This window comes from Anser brachyrhynchus (genome assembly GCF_964034855.1).
Source record: "Anser brachyrhynchus genome assembly, chromosome: 2".
Taxonomy (NCBI): domain Eukaryota; kingdom Metazoa; phylum Chordata; class Aves; order Anseriformes; family Anatidae; genus Anser; species Anser brachyrhynchus.
Window position 1 is genome coordinate 156,821,279 of NC_137695.1, and position 24,059 is coordinate 156,845,337.

General features: G+C 40.6%; 1 protein-coding gene across 11 annotated transcripts in view; it reads right to left on the reverse strand.

The window, feature by feature from the left end:
* Nucleotides 1-24,059, reverse strand: part of TRAPPC9 (trafficking protein particle complex subunit 9) — a 556,529-nt gene that overhangs the window by 204,688 nt on the left and 327,782 nt on the right. For 4 of the 11 annotated variants that reach the window (XR_013947304.1, XR_013947305.1, XM_080582082.1 and 1 more), the window contains one exon: nucleotides 1-24,059. This exon is cut by the window's left edge and continues 48,034 nt beyond it; it is cut by the window's right edge. The exons of the other annotated variants lie outside the window; for them this stretch is intronic. The gene's annotated coding sequence lies outside the window, so the exon portion shown is untranslated. 11 annotated transcript variants of the gene reach the window in all.

Genomic DNA, 24,059 nt, shown 5'->3' on the forward strand with positions numbered 1-24,059 from the left:
CAGGAAGCCGAGATTCGTATCTACATAAGACAGACGCAAAATTAATTTGATGGCCTCAGCATAGACCTAATGGACCTAATTAACATTCCAAACCTCTTCTAGAAACAGTACTTGAATAATTTCTTAGATGAGAACCTCAACGAAATAGCACTGTAAAGCCTGGGGTGACAAAGCTCAAAGGGAACAATCATTTTGGTGCATGATTATGTTTGCTATAGTAGAGGGATCAGGAATGCATATTAATGAGAGTGAAGGGTGTGGAGAGAGAAGCAGTAGAAGAGATGACCTCTTCCGACAAACTTCAGCTCATTTATGTCCTTAGGCTATCAGGGTACAATAAAGTTATGATGAACTTTTATTTTCACGTTACAAGCAAATAGGAAGGTAGTTTTTTTGTTTGTTTTTGTGTTTTTTTTTATCAAACCTGGATATGGAGTTTGGGAGTCAACAATAAGTGTTGCCTTTGAAAACTTGTAAAATGTCGTCCTCTTTTGCAAGCCATTTTATGCAGTTGATCATTCTTCATGCAGCTGCCTATGAACAGAAACTCATCCAAGTTGAAAGGAGTTGGGCTACTCATTATGTACTCTTGTACTGCTCGCTCAAAGTTTTCACTTTCTACTTCCAGAAAATAATGCAGCTAGACAAACTCAAGCTTTATCTTGGTGTTTTGAAAGATACTGTGGGTGAATACATTTTCCCAGCATGAAGTAGTGCATGACTGGCAATCAAGTAGAAACACTGAGCGCCATCCAGCAGCAAGCTCCGGACCAGACCTAGAGCCGTCGGTACAACTACGATACCTCAATTTCCACCATTATGAGGAGACAGTGGAAAGGTGGCTACAGAAATCTGTGGTGCTGCCAAGGGTACTGCTGGATGTCCATGTTCCCATGTGTCTTTTATTTCAGAGTTTTTCTAGATGACAGCTTTTCCTCTCAAAATTTGCTAACCTTGTGTCTTCATCTGTAATGCCCCAGCACTGAAGCCGAACTTTGAGACACTTTAGCAGCTCCCCTCCCCAGGCTGCTGTACAGCTTTGTGTAGCGTGATTTTTTCTAGAAAGATGTGGTTTTCTGTTACAATCACAGGTAGGAAAAAAAAGCTCAAAATTAAGTACCGACGTATTTCTCTTACCAGACCCAGCATTAGGGCTGCTAGCGTGTCACAGCCCACACTGTCTGCAAAGCAAGACTACGCCAGCAAACTGCTAAACCACCAAAGACAGAGCTGAAGCACGAAACGATCTGATTCAACAGTACTCAGATGACTTATTTACAGACAAAAGGCTGTAAAAAGACAAAAGACAAATTGTCACCGAGGACACCGGTCTGCTCCATTGAAATCTTAGCGAAGGCATTTCCTTCTCTCTGTTTCAATTTCTTATCTGCAAAATGGTGTTAATACCACCTGCCTCGTTATGGAGCCCTTTGAGTGGTACTGATAAAGAAAATAACTGTAAAGGCAACGTGATACTACTCTCAGCATGAGTTAAACAATTTTAATCAAAGGAAAATATTAAATTGGGGAGATCGTTTCTCTTTGTTTTAGGCTAAGGGAAATCATGGCCAGAGTAAGGGAGAAAGACTTAATGAAAATGAGGTTTCTTAGGGGAAAAAAAATCCAAACATATCCCATGGTAATTTTCATTCTTCTCAGCTTTTTAAGAAGGGACATCTGAGAAATTTCACTTGTAACTGATGCCAAGCAACTAACTGTGCAGTGAACAGATCAAGAGCAATAACTTTGCAGAGCCCAAGCGAAGCAGCTCTATGATTCACTAGGCACGTGCACAGGACCAGACCTCTGCTCCCTTTTTTCAGGCAGAACACAGTTGCCTTGTAGGAACAGGAGCGGAGGTTTCTCCGTCCTTTAAACACACTTCGCTTTGTGCCCCTCTGTTCTGTACAAGGATAGGGCCGACTCCAACAGAAAGACAACAACAACCTTTGTTGTTGCAAAATAAACAGCAGAGAGCTTCCTAGTTGTTCACATTCAACAGCACCAAAGTTTTTTCAGTCCAGCAGACCAAAGGCAGGCTCCTGCTAAAGGGCCATTCACTTAATGCAAGACCCGAACCATTTCCAACACTGTTGACTCCTATTTTAAGTTCGATTGCATTGAACTGCATTATTTGGGGAAACGGTCTAAAAAAAGCATGATAACAAGCTAGTCTCGAAGGTATCGACAAGTGCCTTTTCATGGACCTCTCTACTGAATAGTGCAGGAGCACACGTGAAGGCAGCAGGAGAATTCATTGTGCTACAAAGGCTTGCCATGATACAGACATCTGAGCTAGCTGAAAGTCCCAGCAAGTCTTTGTCTGAGAAAACAAGTAAATAGCTCTTTTTATTTGGCCTTTATTGGAATAATTGATGTTGCTATAGAGAACACAGTCATAAACTCGATCATCATTCTCTCAAAAAAAAAATAAAATAATATCTCTAAAGAACAGTCTGAAAGCAAGTAAAATCATTTAGCAGATAGATTTAACGCAGTCATAACTGCAGAGCAAATTTACCTTGTAAATTAAGAAACTGCATATCTAAATCTATACATTTAAATGGGAACACAAATATTACCTTTGCTCAAAGGCAGTTCCAAACATCAAGTGAAAACAGTTTTCAGATGTCAAAGACTTCAAACCCTGACTTTTGCCAGTTTGTACTTACAGACGAGAAAATCATCCCAAAGAACTGAGGTTCCAATTACACCTCAAACTTCTTCATCTGAGAACTTGGCGGCCAAACAACTCTTCTTTCAACTACGGACACAGGAACAGAAGGGCATTCGGGGATAGGGGGTTTTTCTACTCAAAATAACCTTCGGCAGACTTTCACAGAACTCTGTTGTTATTCATCCTTTTTGGCATACATGCCAGTGACTCCGTGGAGCGGAGTAGGGTGAGCACCCTGATTCACACTTCCAGCCCTTGCTTGCTTGAGCTCTGTCTTGGGAACTTCTTGCTGCTCTTCCAGAGGAGGACTTGGTCACAGCTTAGATGAAGACAGATTGCTCAAGGCAGTCTCCGCTGGGGACACTAGTCACAAGGCTACTTATGTTCTTTTTTATCTCCTGATAGCAATTCAGGCCAACAAAAAAAAAAATAAAAGGAGCTCTAGGCTGCAGGGTAGGGTTGAACCTATCATTACCCAAGCAAAAAACACCTCAACTGGAGCTCTCAGCTGGTTCTTTAAAATCTCTTCTGCCAGGTCAAGACAGGAAAAGCTAACGACGTCCCCCCAGTATGACTCAGAAACCCCCAACTCAACTCATCTTCACATCCTTTGTGTGAAGAAATCTATTATTTTAGTATGTGAATAGAGGCTGCAGTTGTCAAAACTTACTATTACCACCAAAACAGCATTTCCATTAGTTACCGGGGGAACCTAGAAGGCTCAAACTACTGGCCAGGTTTGGTAAGCGATGCTGGCGCTGCGATGGGTATTTTCATCCTTTCGTGGAGTCCTTACCAAGGCCTGTGTATCAGCTGCTAACAGCTCAGCCCCAGCCCCGCTACACGTCAGTGCCGTGAAATGGGAGACGTTGCGACTGCCGCCTCCTCCCATCCACTACGTCAGGAGCAGCCAGCGGTCCTAAATTTAAATGACACCTGCTAAGGGCTTGTACCTTTCTTTAACATCATAAAGATGGGATGCTTTTTGATCTATTCCGATAGATCAGTGATGTAATTACACGCTGGTTTAGTTTTGAGGAAATCACTGTGCCAAACCGCACACAAGACTTGGCCTGGTCTGATGCTGCCTCTGCACCAGAGGCTTTAGAAGGAAGGCAAAGAGCTTTGCCTTCTGGTACCGCGAAAGAGAGGGGGAAAAAAAATATATATATATATATATATATCTTGTAATTCTTTTGCTTTGGCCTCAAGAAACATGATGCTTAACAAAACCTGAAATTTCCAATAGATGGCTGGAAAATGGTTCCGCAACTTTTGGAAGCTCCTTCACAAAAAGTCTAAGAAACATGAGGCAAGTAGCAATTTTACGTATCTTTACCCATTTTCTTACAATTTCTCATGGTTTCTTAGACTACCACTCAGCTTTCCATGAAATTTAATGGATGTTCCTGTGCACCAAAGCACTCCTTCCCAACCGGCAGAAAGAAGCCGACGATCACCTCACAGTGGCACGGAGCTGGCGTTTTAAAGGTCTGTGGACATCACATTTGCGAGAGCAGACAAGAAGGATTCATTTCTCCCTGGGTGAGCAGTTCACGAGGAGTCAAATTCCCTTCGTTGGCTACAAATCACTTTCTATCCTAAGGATTCCCATATGAAATAGTCATTCCTCCAGCTCGCTTAATACTTTTGCTGGAGGTAGGCTTTCGGTCCGACCTTCAGTGGGCTCCTGGCAGCTTAGGGACACGCAGGCAGAAGGAGATGCTTCTCCCAATCCCAATGCTACTCACTGATGAAGGGCAAATCCCCTTAACTTCATCAGGAACAGGACTCGACTTCTGCCCACAATTTCTGCCTTCTATAAGCAAAATACATAGATAAGTATTGGAGGGAATTTTTTAATTGGCAGCTTTCTTTGAAGTGAAGCCCAATCAATGTGTAATCTGTGAGTAAAGTATTCTTGGTAAAAACTCTCCAATCTCTTTACCCTTATAGGGTATAAAACCAAGTTTGCAGTTCTAGGCTGGCCTGCTTCCAAAACTGGAACATCTGCAAACTTTAAATCCCTTTTTATTATAAACTCAGAATATGCTTTCCCAGGAAAAAGTTCGCACTTACTCTGGAAGCCACATAGTACAAAAAACAAAAACAAACAAACAAACAAAAAACCCTGAAGTACAATAATCCCCTTCACTGAGCCCAGAGTGCTTCATTAAAATGTGAACAAAAATAAGAGTAACATCCAAGAAATTGCAATTCTCTTTCACATATGGGATCTTGATTTGTAAACAAGGACCTGTGACTTTAACAGATTATTCAAAACCCAGGAAAAAAACAAAACAAACAAAAAACCACAATAACTGCATTTCCTGAGGAACCCCCCAAAAGCTAGGACATTTATAACTTGTGCACACTAATGAAACAAACAACACACATCTCATCTGTTTTTCAAGATGTTAGAAAGAAAAAATGAAAGAAAAAAAATGATGTCAGCTGCATTTAGCCTTCCCTATTCTATCCTCTGGGCATGTTATATACCTTTGCATTTTCTGGTTAACCCCTGGAAGGGAACACTATGCATATTCATGGGTCTCAAAGCATCTTTAAGCAGGACAATCGGGTTAATTACCTTATCACCTCAATTGATAAGTCACTTCCAGGACTCCTCTGCAAAGCTCCAGGCCGGGAGCACATAACACCAGAAACGACCTCTTCTTCCCCTTTTTTCTGCCACTGTAGTCAATGCTGAAATGGACATTTTGCCCCCAGAAACTAAGAGTTATTCTAGTAGGGGCAACGCTGTTCTCAATTTTAATTCCCTGATGAGCACCTTGACACTATGTTGAAGGGCATTTAATGCACACTAATTATGACCATCTCTACTTAAAATCCATCAGTAATTTCATCAAGAAATACGTGACACACGGTCGTGCAGGATCACCTCCCCTGGTCTACAGGCATAAACCAATGGACGTACCATTAAGTGACTCTTCCAACTGAAAACAGATGAATGGCAGAGAACAAAATCAACTTAAGAGTATATTTAAGACGATGGTAGGTACATTGCTTTGCAGAAAAGTCCAAATTAAAACAGTAATTTAAAAGGCCTTTTTTTTTTTCCTTTTCCATTGCCAGACTCAAAGCACCTCTGGGGGAATATGTCCCCTTCTTTTACAAGTAGAAAAGATTTCATCCAATAAATCAGAGATAAGCTGGGAAGCAAGGTCTCCTGACACTTAGTCTAGCACCCTATTCACTGGACTGTCCCCCAGTACTAAGGATGTAAATACAATAAATCGGGTCAAAACTAAAACATATGCTGAGGGTTATCAATTAACCTTTATCATTGAAGTCTGTAGAATCAAAGGGCATATATGAATTTCCTTGAGGTAAGGAGCTCTATAGCATATGTTCGGATATTTATACCCTTTAAAGGCAAGATTGAAGAGTAAACGAGAGTTAAGGCCCTAAGGGAAAAGGGGCATCTACTCTTTTTCACACATCTATTAATGGTCAAATGCTTGGGAATGTGTGCAAGATGTGTATGTAAAGAATGTGCAAGGCCTGAGAGAAAGGAGTATCTGGCACAGAAACACACTTCTGATATTAGCAACTATGAGCTTACTTTAAAATCTGATGAGGCAAAAATTAAGAGAAACTTAAATATTATTGGTGGAAGGTATTCACAGTTTCTGAACAATTATTTCCCAATGGCTCCCAGCATAGAAAGGAAGGCATGGTAACTGAAAACAAAGCATGCATACCTGCCTTTGGTCTGGTCCTGTGGCATAAAGACAGACATTACACTCAAACTCAGCTTCAGTTATGTTCTGTAAGTTACAATTACTGCCAGTGCATTAATTACTGCGTTTTGCAGATGACCCATACCATAACCATTGAAAAAAAGCCATTAAACCTAATGAAAAATTCAGTTCCAAGGACTCCACTGGATCGGCTTCTAAATTCAGCTTTTAGAATCTTGGAATAAAACACTTTGTCAGTTTACATCGTTAAATAATTGAATGTCATATGAACGTCCTCTTTTAGTCATCATTCATTTAATTATCTCCACCGGCGAAATAATGCGATAAGCCCTTGCTGATCAGTATGACTTAGCACTTCGAAGCAGAAATCTAAGAATACACAAACTGTTAGAGTATTTCTCCTCCAAAAAGATCAATGCCAACTTCAGTGTATCTTCTAATTGACACAGCTATCATCTCCTACTCTTGGGTTCACCTTTCCACCTGGACTATAAGGCAAATGTATACAGGTATAACAGACCAAAGAGATACGCAAGAGGATAGTAACTACTAATATTAACTAGGGTTTGAAAAAGAGAAGAAGGTGTTAAAAATCAGATCAAACTTTCCTCCCTGTGGCTCTGCAAAAAGATGATTTTCCCCTCTCCAGTGAGCCTGGGAGCCAGCCACCACTTGCCAACCTCTTGTCTCCGGAGTGTAGTTGGGATTTCTTGTTTAACGCTCCATGATAGCAAGCTGATCACGGGTAGCCCAGGTGTGGGGTTTGAAGGTAGAAATACTGCTATAATTTTTTTGCTGTGTTCGCTTTATTAAAGTCCATATTGGACTTTGTAACACGGCAGTACCTGAGATATTCTTAGAACAGAGAACACAATGTACAGAGAAAACAGTATCTCACGTACCTCTGACTAGCAAAGATTAGTAAATACGTATTTTACTATGATTCATTGGTCAGTAATGATTTTCATATTTAATATAATTTTATATAGCAGCATAACATGCATACACCAGAACACTTTCAAGTTCATTCACAGGCACAAATATGGATTTATTTACGTGTGTGTCACTGCCACAGGTTCTTGCTTGCAGAGCCGAGATCCCATACGTGAAACAGAAGTACTGTTTCTCAGAGCAGTAACATCATTTTTATTCACATAAAAAACTATCACGCACACAGTCATCTACCTAGAAGAATCTCTGAGCTTTCTGTGTCCAAAACCAACATTTCTCTTTCTGACCAGTTGTGCGCTAGTAATAAAGAAAAGCATGACTTAAATTCCTATGATTTCCTTTTAAATAGGTAATATTCCAACTTATTCATCCTGATCTCTGGATCCTTCCCAGCAATTAACAAAAATTAAACGCACAGTCACAACAAAGTTTTAAGAAAAGCAGGTTAGCATGGAAACAATCAATAACCAGCTGAGAGTCTGAATTTTTATGATGTTCTTCCAATATTCTACTAGCTCCACTGAGGTGCGAATAACAAAGTTTTAAAGCAATCCTACATACTCCTCTTTGATCACTGCAGACTTGCATAGAAGAAGCTCTCAGTTTAGAAAGAAAATAAAATAGAAGGACTAAATCAAATCTGTATTTACAAAGGGCCTTGACACAGTAGGCATAATTCTTACCATCGATAAGCCCTGACTTTCTCAACCTCCTCTGGAGAACTCAGCTTACGGCATTAAGCTTGCATTGAAAAAAAAAAAAAACGCATACTGTAGCATGCTTATTTTCAGTCTAAGTCATGCAAAGGGATGAATCATGTGCCTGAGAGGGAAGCATAAAAGCTTGTCACTTGGAGAAATGATTACCCGCGTATGCTGGCTACAATCGTGTCATACCAAGATCATTACTTAGTAATGAAAAGGAGAACAAGAACACACACTTCATCCCTCTAACTGAACTTCATCATCTTCTCATGATAAAGGCAGTCCTGTTCCTGTCAGTCTCTCTAGAAAGGAATTATAGGCATTAGTAAAGTTAGGAAAACACTGAAGTTCACAGACAACAATCACAGTGCTGAGGAGACCTGACAATACTGCAACCAAATACTCCCACCCACAGACTATCACCTCTCCAGGTTGCACCACCTCAACATCTTCACCCACGTTAGCTCTAGCTAAAAAAGAGGTCGTCTCAGACCCTGCAGTGTGACCCATATGACACATGCCACCAGACTGCCCCAATTCATCCGTGTTCACACGGGAATGGCTTTCAGAAGAACACCACATGCTGAGCAACGGTGAATCCAGCACCCTTCACATGAGTGCTTTTGTGGTCGGTGAGTTATTCTCCCTGTTCAGAAAAGCTACCCGGTTCCAGTCTGACGGCATCTAGCTTCAAATTCCAGCTACCAGGTTTTTCTTTCCATCACCAGCTTTCTGTTCCTCAAATAGATATGCATAGATTGTGATCGATATCTCATAACCCTGTCTTAAAACTAAAATACACTAAGCTCTCAGTCCTTTCAATGTATTTTTCTAGTCCTCTGAGCATTCCAAATTCTCATCCAATTTTTTAAAACCGTAGCTATCTTCCTTTATAACAACAGAGATGGTGTAACCATGATGGTCTGAAGATACAAGTACATCAAAGCCTGTTCATATGTTTAGAACCGGTATATATTTAACGCAACATTTTTAAATCTTTAAAATAAAAGTATTACTTTACAAAAAAAGGAAAAACAAAAATAACTTACAAATGAAAATGTGCAAAGAGTATATATATATATATTTACATCGCTACGTTCAGATTTTATCAAGATTTCCATATTGCTGTTATATAAGAACTGGAAAATGACTCAATTAAATGCACTGTAGTTGATGTGCGCTGCCTTTAAACAGCAAAATTTTGCTGGTTAATATCTTCCCAAAGGCTTCTTTGCAATGAACGCGGGCCAACTCAGAGAAGAGAAGATATGAAGGACCATGACAATTTTATTATTGCTGCCATCTACACAATTAGGCAGAAGAACTAAAATAAAATCTAGCTAATTGTAAAATGTAATTATCTTTGAGAGAGTAAACCAGCATTAATTCTTCTAAATGCTGAAATAAACACAAAGGGGTTTCTCAAACATTCTCCAAGTAGACAAGTAAGAGAGAAACCTGCAATATTAAAACGACAGAGGAGAGCATCACAAATCAGGCAAACAAAAAATTGAAAATTTCTTCAGGGAAACATTAACAATTTTCAACTCGCAAACTGTATTAGCGTTGTTCTTAATTTTGTGATTAATGCCACCTTGGATATTACCAATGCTAAACTTTGCTTCACATGAAATATATCAAGCCTAATTGATGCTTTTTATCTTCCAGGATGTTACTGAAAATGGAGTCAGCAACTCACAGGTTCAAGAAGTACAAACTCTTGACGTTCATGCTCAAATCAAAGGTGCATGCACCATCCACATCATGCAGTATGGGCATAGACCAGCTCAGCCCATCATACTGAACGCGCAGATGGGGGTAAACCTCTGGACCAAATCACAAAGTCTTCCTTAGCATGCAAACATTTAAGAAAGAAATAAAAATGACCACTGTCTACCATAATTAATCTGCCAATTATTCTTATTTGGGGCTGGCAAGGGTTAGCTGAATACAACGTGTGTATCAAAGACAGACAGTGGACATACATGTGCCATGCCATCTGGGCTTAGACATCTTACAAAACCTACAACTTTCAATGCAATTTTCTTTAAAATCTAAAATGTTTCTGATATAAAAACATCTGTCTTGCCTCAGTGATAGGAAAAAGTAATGAACTTATCCATGACACGGATACAACAGGAAAGTAAGAATCAACCTGATCCTTGCTAAGTTTATGTTTCATGGAAATAACATAAGTCAAGTAACTCTAGTTACCAGCATCATAAGTAGCTTGAAGTTCACTGATACCAGAAAAATGCTTAAGATAATCAACAAGCCAAGCAAAAATATTTTCGTTTTATAGAGTTAGTAATACAGTTGCTTCCAGATTTGAAAATGAGCATTTGGGTGCAGTGAAATGAAAGAGGCAATTGGAAACCAATTAGCTAAACTGAAAATGGAAATGGTTTCAGCCCCAGATCTGCAATCTGCACCGAGATTTGCATCAGCATGCTTATTTTATCTTACACTCCGAAACAAGCTCCACGTGATCAAGAACTGCAAACACTCCTTAGTTTGGTAGAATTTGAGTATTTCAATATTTATTAACAACGGCAGTAATAAACCCACCACTGACATGTTTGTTTATTTGCATTCCCATGTTTATTGATGTTTAGGCAGATAGGTCTTTTGTCTATTTAGAGAGATGAAATTGAGAACAGGAGTTTTAGCCTTCTCCACGCTCTTAAATCCTGTTTAGACTGAAGAGGTTAATTCACCAATGGGATCCAACAGACCTGACACCGGCAGTGCAACCGCTATATATAGAATATAGAATATAATATAGAACGGCTTCCCTGTCGCTTCTCGCCTCCCTGGAGTGGGTATTTGGTAAGGGAATATTTTGGGAAGGGAACATCACATGCAATATGTATTTTTTTGGAAGTTGCATAGATCTGTTAATAAGCGGCAACGTGGCCTGCTTGTTCTCACTTCAGAAACAAACTTTACCGAAGGAGCTTGCTATCATATACCAAAAATAAATATTTAGGACAAATAGAAAGGAAATCCATTCTGTAGCTTAACGGTATGCTGTTCAGCAGCCTCTTCTTGAATTAAAGCAATTAGAAAGTCTCACATTCATCCCTCCATGGACAAAATACATACAAGGTGACACTGGCGATGCCCTGCTGTGCAATTCTCCAAGTTCTCACAGGTAAGTGCGAACTTGGAGGTAGAAATTCCTGTGCTTTGTGCTGTCTTTATTTAGCAACATAGCAGTAGCACCCAATTATGAAATACAGTTAAAACTCTGTGTTTAATTGGGACCTTTTACATGTCCCCTTGTATTGAGTGCCCATGCCCAGGTGCTGGCTGGGGTTGCCCGGTGCCAGACACAGCCCCATGGCAGGGCCCAGCTGAGCCCAGCACCAAGCTGGCGGTGCCAGCACTCGGGGAAAACAGATTTCGGAAAGGGCAGAGCGGGCACAGGCCGAGGAGGAGGCCCAGGGCGAGGGAGAAGCAGCAGAGGGCCCAGGCCCCAGGAGGAGGAGGGCAGGAGGGGCTCCAGGCCCACAGGCAGCAGGGATTCCCCGGCAGCCCTGCCGAGCCCCCGCTGGAGCAGACTTTAATTGTCAATGAAGTGAATTAATTTTCCCCAAGCAGGCCTTTGTTGCCCATGAGGATAATTGGTAGATCATCACCCTGTCTTCACCGCAACCCAGAGGCTCGTGCATCCCATTTTCTGCCCCCATCCTGTTGAGCAGGGGCAGTGAGACAGCAACTGGAGGGGCCTCTGGAAGCCATCTAAGGTCAATCTTCTCCACCCTCTAAGGAAATAACTACCTGTGGATTTCTCTAAATTGTAAGAATATAATTTATACATTAGTTGACTACTAGATAAATTGATTTCTGTGCATATATTCCTTCCACACACATCCACTGTGTTACAGACTATATACTGAGTACACATGGTATTCTTAAGAGACTATCATGTGGCCATGGCCAACACAGAAATATTCCATATGGTGTTGCTACTGTGCCTATAAAAAGGCTTTAATGAATTCTGACTTCATACCATCACATAAGAAGTGTAATCATAGTATAGAAATGCAATGCCTGCCACATTTTGTTGCTCTCAGCCGTTCCTGCAGCCTATCCTCCCCTCTGTTTTCCTCCCTCTTTCTGCTCTGGATGGCTGAGCTCACCTCTACGAGGCATGGGGAAACATCCATTGTCCACCTGTTTGATTTTAAATAAGGCTTTTTCTCAAGCTGTTGCTTATGCTGCCCATTGGCTCTTGGAAGAGTTATGTTGCATTCCTCCTTCCTTAAAACATTTCCTTGGTGCGATGCCTACAAGGCTTCACAAGAGGTGATGCTGTGCACTTGTTAGAGATCACTGCCTGTCGCTGAACCACAGCATCTCCTCTTTTCACCGAACCCTCCTCAGCTCATTCAGTTATTTATTTCATCTTTTACATGGATGGGTATTTCTGGACAAGGTCTCTTGTTTTGTCCTGTTGCTTTCAATGCACCAGTTAGCAGCATTAGCAGGATTTATAGGTTCTACACTAACATAAATAATAGATAATAATTAACTTATTAGGACTTTGGGAAAATAAATAAGTCATTTTGCTATTTTTCATGGATCATGTTTCCTAATTTACTTTCCCATACTTGCACTCATTAACTCTACTCTTTCAAAAATCAGATCCTATATTTTACCTTTCTTGTCATTTATCTACTCTCTTTTAAATTGAAAATATGAAATCTTAATATTATATCTGAAATTGTTTCTATACATTAGAGATAGGCCATTATTGACAATGAACACTTTCTTTACAATTGGTACACATTGCAAGGACTGTTCACTGAATTAATTTTTAAAAGAGAGTAACTTTAAGCTCAGTAAAACAGAGACACACACTAACTCCCGACCAAAAAAAATAAAAAAAATCTTAGGAATTAAGGAGAAAAACACTTTATTAAGTCACACTCCATCTGATATTCTTCAAAGAATGCCATGCTGAGAAACTATAAGCAAGAATACAATTTTGTGAGAACGGGACACTTAGCTGAATATTTCATTTTGGGAACTAGGCTGACGTGTTCAGGCATATGAAACAAAAGAGCTAGTCCATATTTTCCTGTTGTGATTTTTTTTTTTTCTAAGTAGCCACAAAGGCCCTGCAGTGATAGGACAACTGATAGGACACCTCCTGTTGGAAGAAGAGCTGCCACATAGCCTCATCCAAAAAGGTTTCCCAAAAGGAGGAATTTTCCTTTTCCTTTTGCTCTGATTTATATTCCTTGGCATCACATAACGATGTTTCTGCACATAATGCAGAAAAGCAATGTAGCAAGAACAAGAAGTAGGTATTACAGACAAACTGAAAGCAGAAATTTTTACTTACTGTATTTACAGAAATGCAGTATCATACATTACTGCTACTTCTTGCAGTGCTCCAGCAAGAGCCCTACAGGGCTGTCAACACAGGCTTCAACTGAGGAGACCTCATCTGTTTCAGAAAGTATCTCTCTTTCTCTGAGTAGCATCTAATTTCTGTGTTTAAAACAAATTATCACAAAGATTACTCAACTTCAAGCCTGGAATAGCACCAACACCTTGAAAAATCAAACCTCAGGCGGACAAAGAAAAGCAAAGAAAAATCAATAGTTTATCTGCCATTCTCATTTAATCTACATTTTAATCGAAGAAATTAACTTTTTAATATTCCCTGGACAAACTACAGTAGTTGTCAAGACACGCTAGAAATCTTTTCCTTCTCTCAATCTTGAGTATTAAGCAACCCATCTGGCTTGGGTCTCATCCAAGAAAACTAACCTGCGTCCTTCAAATATCCTTTAAATGCAGCACGCCAGAGTTTTAAAGATAACTTTACAAAACGAATGTGTGTTCTGCCCTTCCTACTCACAAAATTGTGAATCAAGAGCAAGTTCACATTTCAGTGTTTAATAGTCTAACTGCGTGTCCCTTATATTCTGCCTCCAGAAGTACTGTGGAATATTACACAACGTTCAAGGCTTCCTAGTAGCAGATTCCATTGTGAAATTCTGCCTGTGACAATAAACATTCCCCAAATGAGTTTAATTTACAAAGCAACTATTTAAATAGATTTCTTCAAATGATATTGCCTTTAGGTATTATCGATCTTATCTTATTTATAGCTTATACGCACAATGCTTCCGCATTTCCTTTAACATTTAAATATTTATATACTGGCGTTGCTCAAGCATGGCATACATGCCAATGACTATTAGCTGGATTTAAAGCAACATTTGGATTGGTAGTTAGCGCAAACATTAACTGACTTCTTAGTAACTCTAAAGATTTTATCCATACATCATACTAAAGCATGCTGTGTGGTTGGTGCTGTTCCAAGGTTGTATTCTGTAACCCACAGAGCTAGAAAAAAAATGAGTTTTTTTCTAAACTACTGAACAAATGTAGCTGTTTTTCACCTGTTTTACATCTCCTTGTGTTCCCTTGTTGTTCAATGGAGAGAAATTGGCATTTTCTGAGCCTGACCTAGACAATTGTGTATACCAAACAACCCCAAATTTTCAAGCACGTATTACTGTATTTTTATCCCTTCAGTACAAGGGTAGCCTAACACAACAGGATCACAGACATCTACACTAAGTAACATGAATCTAGTCCTAATCATTTCTGTTTGAATACATCTTCGTTTTCAGGGAATATTACCTGAGATAATTTGAAAAAAAAAAAAAAATCATTTCCCTTGGATGCTTACCCACACAAATGAGACGTCTCTCAAACGAATGCATTATTATTTACTGGCTTCTTAACTGCTCAAATCACAAACTATATTTTGAATGGAAAAAAAAAATGTTGATTTGTGCATTCTGCCTCGAGCCTGTAGCAGTGATACGCCTTTCATCCAGTAACTCTCTTTTAGGACTCTGATGACAAATAGTGGTTCAGTTTTAAGGGAGTTTTGGGTTTTTTTTTGTTGTTGGGAAGGAGGGGACAGGGAAATAGCAGTAAGTAATAGCAGTAAGAAAGAAATTATATGCATGGTCTCTCTTCTTTGATGGCCTTTTTACGTAGCCATGCAGATCAGTGGGAAAATATCAGGCAGAAACATGCATCATTTTTGAAAAGATTACTGATATTTCAAGTTCCTATGCATCAAGTGGAGAGAAGGGACTTTGCTGCCGTTCGTGATGCAAAGAGGCACCACCAACCTGTCAGTTTGGCTTAAAATAAATTGATCAGAGGAACTAGTTCAGATTTATTAATGTGTCCTTTGGGAGTTTGTCCCTGATTCATAGACATTACAACCAAGAGGGAACATTTTATCTTCTTCTCTGACCTCCCGTATTTCCCAGGACATACAATTTCATTCATTTCTCCTACCGACACTCCGGTCATTTGTGCTCATCCATGAGCCTCCCTGCACGGGAGTCTGGAGATGGGGTTTACAGTCTTCCCTTCTCAAGAGGCCACGTATGAGTCTCTCCTGGAAGGTGTTGGAGATTTATTTGCTAAAGGAGCCCTGAAGGCCTTCAAGACTAAACTTTTTTGCCTTTAATACATGGACCAGGCAGGTAAGAGCCATGGCAAGTCTCACATACACATGGTTAAACTATCTTCCTCCCCAAAAGAGAAAAGCATCATCCACAGTGCCTATTGCAAGCAGGTCCTTAGTCACATCACTCTCCAAGACTGACAATATGCATGGTGTGTTACTGACAGCCGGACACGTCTGTAGGTACTGCTGGTGAAATCTTTACAGATACAGGTATTATCTTTCAGATAGCCCTTCTCATTTTCTGTTGAATAAAATGGAAGGGAAGAACAGAAAGGGGAAATTCCTCAGCAGGAGCCAGCTGCTCCAGTTCTCTTATTTGCCTCTTTTACCAACCAAGAAACTAAAATTGTAACCCAATGTAACACTGGGGTAATGGACTCATAATGGACAAAGAGACTGATGCCTTTGATTTGCTGGCGTTTCTTCCTGAAACATCTGCTGGCAAAAACACTTTTCTGAGAAAGCTCAGCAAAAGCACTCTCTTCCCCCCAAAACAAGTGCAATTGCAGATGTGATTCAGAACTGGACAACCATGCTATGGAGCCAAATGGTTATCCAGAAACAATTATTCAGCAGATTCAAATATAGTTAGGAATTTCCCTCCAAAAGAGAAAGACTAGAAGCCAGGAGAGCTGCGAGAACTAATGGAGGCTGCAAAGACCCAAATTTGAACTCCACTATGGTCCCCCAAAAAGGTGAATTACATTTCTAGGGATCTATGGACCTTAACACAATGTAGAAGGCTAAAAATGAACCTTTTTGCTGTAGTCAACAGCGTTAATAATAGGTAATTCAGATAAATCCAGACAAGACAAACATCCAGGAAGGTGGGAAACCACTAGACAGCATAATGTCCCTACTCAGTTCAGAGCAGTGTGAAGAAGGATTGTGTTGTGGCCGTCACTTCCACAGGGAAATTTCTTACATGGCAAAAAAAAATGAAGCACAGAGTCTGCAGTGGGAATGTCTATTTTGGGACCCTGTGGGAGCATGAGGAGGAGAGAAACCACAATCTTTACCTCTGTAACCATTATTTCTTATTTTTCTCCCCCCTCAGTCCTAATGTTGTTTTTATGCAGCTATTTATGTTTACTGAATTGTAATTTACTTCAGATAACTCAAAAGAAAAACAAAAATTGGAACGCCTAGTACTAATGAAAGTGAAAAGCAGTATGACAACAAAATCACTAATATGATAAAACATGTACATCTAACCAAGGCAGAATATCAATCCTGCTGTTTCTGGCTCACATTCGATCTTATGAAGAGACAGAATGAAGATTTTTAAAAACTTATTCATGAGTAACACACTAGCACAGCCCAATTACAACAAATGTTTTTCTCTCCAGGACCAAAAAATGTCATCAGGGACTCACATTAGGAGCGTCCCAGTGTTCCCAGAGATTTTACTCCCTTTGGGAATAACGTGGAAGATTCATTGCATAAGATCTTTTAATGACAGATAAAAGAGGTGGGCAGGAGCCTTGCTGTGCAAGCATTTCTTCCACCACATCACTACCCAAGACAGTTCTACAAATGCCTTCCTACGTGCTAACCCAGCATTTGCCAACCCAGCCCCAATAAAGGGAGGAGGCTAAGGCAAAAATGCCCCCAAAAATGTGTAGATGCAGAAGGAAAAGCAGAGCAAATGACATTTTTCCATCTATTTTCAGAAATAAAAGTAGTGATGGACAAAAAGGGGTCAAGAATAAAATGTGCTTACACACCTACTGCATATGTAGCCTGTGACAACTTGGCGCCTTAGCTTGGTCTCAACATACCTGTCAAAGGGCCTCGATCAGTGGACAAAAAAAAAAAGCAGAGAGAAGGCCAGGAATAATCTCTGACCTCCCCAAGTAGAAGAGGTCCTACAATCCGTTCCATAATTCGACATCACTTTTTGACTTGTTGATGTTCACAGCCACCTACCAGCGCAACAGCACAGTTGCAGGCAAGAAATGAGCACGGTTCTCCGTTCTCGGAGGCAGCTAAGCAGTATGTACAGTACTTCCAGGGCGATTATGTTACATGATGCTCTAAAATAAATTCAATTATTAAACAACACCATATGTCACTTCCCTCCAGCTGAAAACACAGCATACGGTTGCTTTGTGACAAAATCAAAACCCGCTGGAGAAAAAAAAAATTATTAGATGTCACTAAAAAGCTTCTTTCTTTGCTCCAGCGTGGGGTAATAGTGTAATTATAAGTTTTGGTAAATGTTACCCTCCTCTCTGAGCGCTTGTTTGACATCTCTCTCATTGCACTCTCCCACCCACAAAGTGCCTGTGTGCATAAGTTCTCCAATCCACGTTTCGCCCCATGCTCACTCATTCATGGGCTTGCAACAACGGCGGTGCAGCTAACCTGCAAATTCAACAGAAATATCGCTGCCTCGTCTCCCAGCGCAGCCGCCAGACCTCACGGCCAGGAGGGCAAATTGCATGCAGGCAGCGGGTGACTTATTTTCCCTCCCACATCTCCTCCTTCCGCGTCTGAGGACACCGCTCCCAACCTCGTGCCCAAGCAGCCCTGCAGCCCGCCATCCGCTCGGCTGCCTGCTTTGCCCTCGGCGCGGCATCTGGGTGCTCAGCAGGTCACATCGCTTCCCGGCCCTGCAATTTACTGAGGATCAAACGCTCCTCCTATCAGCCCAGCTAAATCGTTCATCCTTACCCTGATCGTCTCCTGCCTCAATTACTGCAATCCTTCCTACCTGCTGTCCTATTCCCACCTGCTTCCTTCCTTCCCAGCCTGTTCAAATCGCAGCTGCTAAAATTATCTTCCTAGTCTGATAGTCTGGAAACACCCTTCCCTTCCTCCCAAGATACACATAAGCTTTTATTGTCCTCCCCTCCCACCCAACACGCCACGTCTAACAGCATGTGCACGTTCCTGACTCTGTAGAAATCCTTCCCTTGCACCTTGGATTTCATTTCTTACAGCGAGAAGAGAACAAGAAAATTCTTATTCTTCCCTTGCTCATTCTTTAATCAACCAAACCTACACCCATTATTTTCTCCCCACTTTTTGTTCCCATCACTGTTGTCCCTTACCCCGAGGTTTTTGTTGAAGGACTTATCATTATATAGCAAGCTCAAGAATTTCCAGGCAAAGTACTTCAAATAAAAAAGTGGGAACACTTATCACATTACAACCTTAAAGCTTGTGTTTAGAACAAGAACCAATATTGGCTTCCAAAAACTCTTCCCAATTTTCTTCCTTGCTGAATTCATTAACTGCTCAACTTTTAATATTTCCTTTATTGCTGTTGGTATTGTTTTTGGCATGTAGGATTGATCCTTAGGAACACTGGCAACATGGCCAACAACTTAAAAGCAAGTTCAGGTGCTGTAAAATCTGTAACACACACACACACACACACGCTCCCCTCTTCATCTTTTACACCTTCGTAATAACAGTAACTGTTGGTAGCATCCAAATCCACAGTTTTGAAATCTGTGAAATCACCTTGTTGCTATACTTGCAAAAATTAGAAAAAGGAAAAGAAACACTAAGAGGCCTGGAGTTTGCGGTGTCGTCGCTTAATGCTGGCGTTTGAGGGGGAAAATACCAAAATCTTCCAAAAATACCACTCCTACCTTGGCCTGTTAACTCCCTGCCTGGTTATGAAACTGATACTCTATGGAGGGGAGCGATTACAAATGCTATTTCCCAGAAGAAATTCTGAGGGAGTATCACAGCTCTGGATACCACGTGGAATTTGGCAAATAAAATATGGTTGCTCGAGTGGGAAAGTGAATATACAGGACAGAAGAGAGGAGATATCAAAGAGCCCCTGAAAGGAGAGAGGTCCCCAGAGAGCTGAGCTCAGAGTTGCATCTCCCAAACTGAACACAGGAGACAGGAGGAACTGGAAGTACAATCTGTGAGCTAGCGATAAATACATTTTAAAAGCTACAACTAAGAAAAGACAGTAAAATAATGATCATTGTTTAAAAAAAAAAATGTGTCCTGCAGAGAACGAGGAGGATAAGAAAATCATGAAAGAGCAACATAGAGTTATACAGCTTCCAGAGGAGAGATCCTGACTAGCGTTAAAGCAAGCCTTTATTCATTTCTGGATGGTAAGAAATGCACTGAACACTGTAGATACAAGATCGCCCACCAATTGCAGGTGAAGAGGCTGGGAATAAAAATAAATAAAATTAAAAAAAAATGAAACAAGTAATATTCTTTGGGATTCAGAACACCTTTATTTGGTGCCATTTAAAAAATATGAACAGGTTTTTCAGAACTAAGAGAAAAAGATAAAGAAGCACATAAAAACACAACTGGATGCTGGCACAGCTGTGATGAAAAGCACCTTTAATTGATAAAGTTTCCAACCCTAAAAACCAAGGACTGAAAACTATCTGACAAAATCTCATTAGCCCGGGAATTAAAGCACAATTAGATCTAAAACTTTTTAAAGAAAAGAGTGAAGTGAGAGAGAAACCACATCTCCTGAACAGCAGGAGACAATGTAGAACAAATAATAGGATCCTAAGCTTAAGGAAAAAATGGACAATAAGGTCAGTCAATTCATTAGGAATTGCGAGAAAAATCTGATAACTAGTTCAGAATAAACAGTAAAAGTTTTTGGACACGTCTCACGAATGATTATGTGGAACAGATATACATCCTTCACACAAAAGACAACCAACTACCTTGTGGACAGACACCAGCTTCAGTAAGAAGAAGGGAGGATAAGGCTGGATAATCCCATTGTATATGAGTTTATATCTGAATTTTACATGCTTTAAATTAGTTTTAAATCATTATTAGTTGATTTATTTAACAAAATTTGGCAAAGTTCAAAATATTTCTTTCTCCTACAACTAAGATAGCATATTTGTAATATTCAGAGGCTGGAATAATGGCTTATTACATAAACCTGTTGATGAAAATGTTGATGCAGTGATGTTTACCTAAATGTCAACAGATAGAATAAAAGGCATGCTAATTGGATTTATGCACCCAGGAAAGGATTTATGGTAGACAAACAAACTGTAGGTAATCGTAGGAGGTCCTTTAAGCTGCTATAAAACACGCATAAAAAATGACTCCCTGTGATATAGGCACTGAAAAGTACAAACACTTTCAAAGATTAATTAGATAAATCCATCAAAGAAAGTTCAGCGTGACCTAATAGACACAAAGCTGTGGATACAAGCTCTGGCTCAAAAAGTGCCTGGGATGCGCTTTTCCAAAACTAGAAGGGCACGCTAGGGAAAGTGTTTTTTAAGACCTGATGTTTCATTCCCTAAAAAAGACTCTCTCTGCCAGTGGCTAGTGTCAGGAGGATGCTGGGTTAGAACAGGACCTCTGGTCCCTTCTAAAACAGTTCTTGGTAGGGTTTAGTCTTTCTTGACCCCTTCCACCAAACACTGGTAATTGAAGAGAAGGGAAATATCGAAGTGTCCTATGAGAGAATTTACTTTTCATTGTGACTTATGGGCACCTGTTTCTGATTTGTATGAGGGCCTTAGACGTGCTGGATGGGAAAACAGGAGGCTACAGGTGAGATTTTTGAGATGCGATGTCCCGCCAGCTCAGACACAATGGGATGCTACTGAGAATTCCAGCGGGAAAAGAGAAAATTGCGAGAAAATTGCTTCTTATTTATACGTAGGCACCAGACAGAGCACAAGAATGGCAGAAGGGCATCTTGGTTCTGAAAAATTCAGATCACTCTGACTAGATAATAAATTAAAACCCACTTACTTTCCAAGGTGCCTTTGGATCTCTACTCAAATATGAGAAGTTGTGATCTTCTCATAGCTCCCTACTAACCAACAGCTTTAAGGGAGATGTGACTCAACTCTTTCTGTGCCAAACCTTCCTGGAAAAGTATATTTAAAAAAAAGTACATAAAAATCTTACTAAGAAATCTACAATAACCCAAATGGGATAAAAACTCTTCTTTTGCAGTGCCTTCAGAGGAAAAGCGAAAAATAAACATGGAAGAGTTCTCTCTCTATAGACGCTCTTGGGAGGGACTGAAATGCACAGATGAGTTTTGTTTTTCTCCTTGCTGATAGACTATGAACTTCTCAAATGTGAAAGGGATCAGCTCCTTCCATCTCTGAAAACCTTCTTTGTGCCACGTTCTGAGAAATCCTCAGAGCTAAAAGCGTGTTTTAACACCATCTGTCATAGTAGCCAACTTTCTGGACCATGCATTGCAGCGACTGAAATGCAGCCTAGCTCTGTGTTTTAAGGCACTCAAAAAAAAAAAAAATCCAGACGTGCTTGGGGTTTAAATGCGTTTGTTACCTAACACCAAAAGATATCTACAGAAGAATGGTGTGTAAAAGCAATTATTTGTCATCCCTCCTCAAAACATCTGTCTAATCACGTAACCTTGCAATCTCCCCTGTTCAGCCCAGAATTATCTACACTGGAAAAAAACCATACGAGTTTTCTGTTTCTTCCTCAAAACACTGAAAATTGCATCACACATACCTGCAAATGAAGTACTCAAGATTTTTCCTTCTTATTTTTTCTCTGACTGAACTTCCAGCATAGGGCGACAGCTTCCCACAACAGCTGGGCCTCTCTCAATCTCGGAAATAATTTTTTGATTAGGGCAGGTTTTCTAGAAGAGGTAATCACTTCTGCTAGACCACCTACTGTAACTGTCTGACACAGACATCTAAAGCTCTTATTCAGATCCTAAAGAAAAAACAGACGAAGAGCAATAACGATCCCGTGAGCAACAGGACTGGCCTCACTGAGAGACACTGAGGATGCAGCTTTTATTGAGGTTCCAGAAAGTGCAGAAGGTTCTCACCATCTGCATTGGGAAGGTTTCCACGAGGCTAAGGTGATCCTTACAGGTCTACATTTTCTCAAACTGGTGCCTTACAACAACACGAGGCTGGGACTTACGTTTGTCAAGAAAACAAAGGAAGCTTTTTTTTTTTTGGCAAACAAATAAGAGACTACATCAATCATTATCGTTTTGGCTGAAGGATCCCGTTGCAGAGCCACTATCACTAAGAGAACTTCCAAATCATCGCTGGCAAAAAGCTGGGAAACCTCTACATTCATGAGGGCCTGAATAGACACAAGACATCAAGGGACCATTACACCTGCTGTGTGTGATGTACGTTGGACAGAAGTGGGCAAAACACCACACAAGGTGTCTCAACAACCTGCAGCTAAGCTGTGTCCAACCAGCGGGTTTCCATTTTGTTTTTATTTGCGCTGCAGATAATTTTGTTTCATTCGAATCCACCCCATCTAAAGATTTTCCTGGGCTTTTCCAGTCTGATCTCAGCGCCACGCGTTGAAAAGCAATCTAAATTCACCCTACATCGGTACCTCTGCTGTGACAGTCAAGATCTGGAAGTTTATTGCACTGCCTATGGCAAGGCACAGCTCTCTGCTGACGCGCCCAAGCAGTAATCTTGTCCGCATAAAAAACCCACATCCCCTCGACAGAAGCATTTTGATCGGCACCATTTACACGGCACAAATATGTACGATTTTAAGGGCTACCTCTAGGCGTTAGATGAGTCAGCTAACAGCGGCGATTCTTTTTCTGCAGGAACTTAATTACGTTCCATGGCCTCGATACCAGATATCACAGCCAATCTTCACGGCCACGTGCCTTGGACTCTCGGTGCTGGGAGCAGGGCTGGACATAATGAGCGCATCCAGACCTAAATATCAAAACTCGCCTGCAAAACTACTGGGCATAAAAGCATGAAATGGCTGTCCACCAAGAAGACACAAAGAAGGTTAATTTTGCATATAAACTCACTGTTGGAAAGAGAACAATAGGAGGGGATTTTCTGAGTTTTCTACTTATAATCACAGAAGCATTCAGGTTGGAAAAGCCCTCTAAGATCATCTGGTCCAACCTTTAACCTAGCACTGCCGAGCCCACCATTAAACCATGTCACTAAGTACCACATCTCCACGTCTCTTCAATACCTCCAGGGATGGTGACTCAACTCCTACCCTGAGCAGCCTGTTCCAATACTTCACAACCCTTTCAGTGAAGAAATTTTTCCTAATATCCAACCTAAACCTCCCCTGGCACAACTTAAGGCCACTTCCTCTTGTCTTATCACTTGGTGCGTGGGAGAAGAGACAACTTCTAATCGACACTGCTTATTTGGAGTGACACAAAAAGCTCGACTTCTAGCATCTGGATACTTCTACAGCAGCTCGAGGAGTTGCCTGCATGGACAGCCTTCCTAATTTGAATGAGAATTTCTGAAGCTGTAAAAAAAAAAAGGAGCCTATTTCAGATCTGCATCTTGCCCTGTCCCTGTCTAGTACCTCCACATTGCCAGACATCAACTTTTTCTGTTCAAGGATGAAGCAAGGTCTAAGTGAACCCTTAATCTGGGTGTCCCTAGGAATTCGGATGTAAACTGGAGGAAGTGGGATGCACAAGTGGGAACACTGGGATGAAAGGAATAGAAATGAGGAGACTTCATTAAACAAGCTGCAACCTTCAGGGCCCAACA